Below are 5,331 nucleotides of genomic sequence, written 5' to 3'. Positions count from 1 at the left end.
CGGGCCCCCCACCCCCTGGCAGATGCCAGCATTTCAAATCGGGCGACATATGCCTCCCAGGTCACCTTACCGTCGTACTCAGCTGGCTTACGCTTCACAGAATGTCTGGAGGCCGAGGGGCCGCAGGGTGGAGAACGCGTGCCGTGAACTAACACGTCCGGGGGGGAGGAAGGGGGTGAGGGAGGCAACGAGGCGGGTTGACCGGGTCCGAGTTTGCCACCACCTATACCCAAGGGAGCAGTTCCGATGGGTCCCCAGCCTTCTGCAGCGACCACTGGCTCCGCCACGACGCTGCAAGGCCTGGAGGTTTCCTGCCACGGACCCCAGGCAGACCCCAGTAAATCTGACACTCTGGCATCTGTTGCCAGAACCTCGTCTGCCTTCTCTGCTTGCAACGTTACTACCTCCTGACGCCGCCTTTCCGCCTTCACTTCCTCCCTCAGGCCCTGAACCTCGCCCTTCAGAGTCTGCACCTCCTCCATCAGTTCACTCTTCACGCTGTTGCAGGCCTTGTTGGTGTACTGCTGAGTTTCCATCTTCACAGATGCAAGATTGCTCTGTAGCACCTCAACAAGTTGGCAGAACTGTTCCTCTGCCTTCCTTGCCTGCATCTCGACGAGATGGTGCGCCTGCTCGTGTGCCCTCTGTGCCTGCTCTTCTGCCCTTTGTGCCATTTCCTCCCTCATACCGGCCAGCATGGCAGTGATCAGGTCCATCTGGCTCGGCTTCACCTCACTCGTGCCTGCCTCAGTCATAGCCTCCTCTCCCTCATGGCTGCCGCCATCTTTGGACGACATGATAAATCGGCGCTCTCACTGATCAAATATCACTAATCCCACTCCTGACACCATTTGTTACGCCGGCCGCCTCGTCTCTCTGCCATCAACACAAGGCAGGCTAGGCAGACGGCGTGCTATCCACTGAACAGTTCCAAGAGGCACCGAGCACCACAGCGTCCCAGAACACCAGGAGGGGAAACACCAAGTGGCGAGGCAGGGCACGAAATAAACACAAAATTACAGTCTTTCCTTTATTTACACAAGTTATTTACCCGTACACTTTTCTATAGGCACAATACAGGGGGGACACCAGCATGTCACACTGCACGATACAGCTTATAACAGGGCAACACAAAGTTTATCAGGTCAGTGGCGTAGCAAGGGTATATGGCGCCCGGGGCCAATGGGCAATTACGTGCCCCCAACCCTCTGGAAAGAAAAGAAAAGAGAAAGAATTTTTTTATTATGGTCCAACGAAAACACTTTATTATGGTGTCTAATGACACATTACATCTTTCTTACTTTCATAACTGAAAAGTCGTGAATTATTTGCTCGGTGTCCATCTCCTCTGCGACTTCCCACTCTATAGAGAGGATGGCCAAGTTGCTCAATCTAGTTTGACTCATAGTTGATCTAAGGTAAGTTTTAATAAGTTTTAGCTTCAAAAAGCTCCGTTCGCAGCTTGCGACGGATACGCAAATCGTGAGGCAAATGCGAAGTGAGATTGTAAGATTTGGCAGTGACTCTACCAGAGCCCACTTCACAATCCATTTTAACAGTTGAAGGACATCCCAGTTTCTTGGGTCATCTTGAGTTATACGTTGCTGATCAATATGGAAACTATGCATGAGCCTCCGCAACCGTTTTACTTCTTCAATGAGACTTTCAGGCATAACTTCACCGTAAAGTAGAGAAAAATTTTGGATCTACTTTTTAATTCGTTCGTCATTTCGCTCATTTAACAAGTGAGATGGTTGCATAAAGCCAAAGCGATCGCTCATATCTCTTGGATTGCCTGAACGTTTTTCGACTTCCGCTAATAAACGATCCACGATTTCTTAAAGTTCTCTGAAAGTTTCCTGTTTCACCGTCAATCCATCCAATTGGAAAACCCCTCATCTTTACCAAAAGCGTTGGCGTAATTATTGAAAAGGCGACAACAGAAGCAGTGCACACTTCCTTTTGAGGGCAAAAAAGCAGCCAAGACCTTTCAATTTTTCACCATTTCCAAGTGTTTTAAAAAACCAATCTTTCGACATCGACCTTCTCTCATGATCAACAGGGAAGGGCCCATTCATATTTTTCAAAGACGAACCACGCCTAATGAGTTCGATTCGTAATTTATCATTCACCGGAAGTGGCCATTTGCCAGAGTCAGTATACACACCGTCTGGATAATCCATGTTTAATTCGCGTTTACTGACCGTGTTACCGGAATGACTGGCAATAAACTTGCCTCAGCAGCATGAGGATATTCTTGCGGTTTTGTTGCATGCGAACTTTGTGGCAGTGCTGGGGGCTCACTCTGACTAATGTTTGATTTTATTGGGGGTGAAGTAGATTTGTCGCGAGTTTGATCGTGTGGGATATTTGTTGAAGTGTAAATTTCATCGCCCAATTCTGTGTTTGTACTACACGGTTGCTCTTGATTTTCAGTCGGTTCTGTTTCTCCATCACCAGAGTTGTGTGATGTTTTAGGCGGCAACCGCGGCATCATAAACTGACGAAATCGCTCAGCATTTCTGTGTTCTTTTTTCCTTTTGTCTCTCTGTACGCAAAGCCGCTCAGCTTTTGCTTCTTGGTGTTACTCATTGTACCTGTAAGTAATAAAAAGAGCACTAAATTTAATATGCTGCGTCTCCAATATAGGAAGCAAGTATAATTCTAATTTAAAGGGAACCAATATAACGCTATTTTTTTATATTATATTGATCATTGTCAAAAATTAAATTGGTAACTAGTAACATGAATAGCAACTCTTGTTACTAGGTTACCATTTAAATTTTTATAATGTGATCCAAGGGACAACAAATGATTGGATTAACTGGTAATGGTTGTGGACACTTTCAATTGTTTCACACCTTGGTAAATATAATACAATAAATGGAATTGAACTTTACAAATGCCTGTGCCTATGAGTTAACACTTAAAACCGTATTCTATAATGACAGGCTGTAGTTTGTGTTGTCACCCGTATCAATGGGGTGCGATTGGTAGAGAACCAATCCCGTCGTTATGACAACACCTGCACAGCGCGACTTTATTTTGGTATTAATACACCTGTTTAGTTGTAAAATTTAGAGATAACAGCTAAATTATGAATCGAAAGAGACCAATTATATCGCACTCTTCTCGCTCTACGGTTAGTCATATTGTTTCACGTTAATATTGTGGCAATGCATGTAGCGCCCTCTCGTGAATATATAGATATAATTTAATACCACGCTGGCCTGAACAATTCATCGATGGCAGCACCATCTCTATGGTCCTGCAATATCGCGTAGGCATATCATACGGCCTGGGCCTCAGTTAAGAATAGAATACTACTTTTATACATTAAACTCACTATTTTTCATACTAGAACGATGTTTTAAATATAAACTAAAAGTTTTAGTCCCTAAAGTAAAACGGTTGATTGAAATAAAATAATTTTAAAAGTTTGTGACTTTTTCGGCATACGAACCGGGCAGGTTCGCATGCAACAGGTGACAGGTGATTAGAACTAGTGTCGTGAAGATACTGCTTTATGTCTCAAAATCAATATTTGTACACAAAAGAATGTTTTTAAATATAAATTTGATAAGTAAAACAGTGGATTAAACAATATTTAAAAAATTATACTCACATAGGAATTTAACCCTCAGAAAACGTAATTTAAGCGAGCACACTATACCACTAGGCCATCAAGGATTTGGAGAAAATTGTCTGTAATGTCTTATAACTACCGTATGTTAATGAGAGTTTAACGAAAGTTTGGTGATACCCCGGGTGATAATCATGTAAATATCCTGCTTTATTCTGTTAATTTTCTGTTTTTGAGAAACATGAGCATCCATATTCGCTTCGTCACGATTAATTTCTCGGTGTTGTGGGCTCCGCGTTGTGGAACTATTTACGGTGTAAGGAACATGTTTTGGATGGGGTCTGTCCCAAAAGGAGTAATTTGGTCCATTTTGACAGATGGCTAGAAATTTCAACTTTAAATTCAGTAGAATACTAAAAAAGCAACAACAAATAAAATTTAGAAGTCTTTATAAAATGAAGATTTGTATGTTCGTGCTTCACGATATATAATTTCAACAGGTATCATGAAACTTTTCATTCATAGGAAATTTTATGAATTTTATGAAATTTTATGTGGGGCTACAAATTTTGTTAGGCCCTAGCTATGACTTATTTTGGGCAGAATCACAGTTTGTTTTAGCTTCAAAAGAGGGGTAAAGGGATGTTTTTTGTCATAATAGAATAGTATCCCAACCCTGCATGGTGTCTGGGGCGTTGCGGGGATTCGTGCTCTAGGCCTTGAATAAACTTTTTTTTTTCACGTAACTTGTTTGTTACAACTATGGAAGCACCTATCTTGCCTATGAATAATCAAGCGGGAAATTGAAAAAATATTGTTTTATTCAAGGCCTGGAGAAATATTTCCTCCTGGTGTGGAATGATTATTGGTGATTATAGTTATGTCGAAGGCGATCTCGAATACTCTCGCTTAATAAGTTTTTTTTTTTGGTCAAAAAGTTGGCCACCTTAAATATCGCCAATTCTTTACACAGGGTGCTCGATAAGCCGTCTGACCCCGTCAGCCGGCTTATAAGGGCCCAAAAAAATATTTGTGCTTCCGGTTACATAGGTGTCAGAAACTAAGGTAGGGGGTCGAAAATGTTTTTTGGGGAATTTTTTTTTATTTCAATTTTTGTGCCAATCGGGCCTACATCAGCTTTTAGGCAGGATTTAGGGCCCACAAAGCTGGTTTTTGGCAGGGTTTAGGGCCCACAAAACTGGTTTTTGGCAGGGTTTAGGGCCCACAAAACTGGTTTTTTGGCAGGGTTTAGGGCCCAACTAACTTACACTTCTTCTATGACACTGGGCTTTGGATTGAATTTGGGATGATTTTGAAGATTTATCACAGGTCCACACAGATCCACACGTTAAGATCGACAACTTAACGACAACAAAACCACAAATTATACTATACAGATTTATAGCACTAGTTGGAGGTACGCCCACTCCCCAAAGGAGTGGGCTTACGTAAACTAAAATACTGTAGGCCTACCGCCTATTATCACTCGCCTTGTCGCCCACCCTATTTTCAGATTAGGTCGGATATTAGGCCTACCACTCACTTAACAATCTGTACAGTATATTCTGTGACAAAACGTTTCGATTTATAGTCCAACAGAATGATAATTACCTGTCAGGCTGCCAGCCGAATGAGCCGATTACATCTCCATTTTTTCCCGTGCAACTGTGTAGCTTGCGAAACACACTGGAGTGGAAAGCAGTTTGCCTTCCGCCGTCAGCCTTCATCACCAGTCACCAGATGGCGAC

This window comes from Penaeus monodon, chromosome 41 (genome assembly GCF_015228065.2).
Source record: "Penaeus monodon isolate SGIC_2016 chromosome 41, NSTDA_Pmon_1, whole genome shotgun sequence".
Lineage (NCBI taxonomy): Eukaryota > Metazoa > Arthropoda > Malacostraca > Decapoda > Penaeidae > Penaeus > Penaeus monodon.
This window is presented reverse-complemented; position numbering follows the sequence as displayed.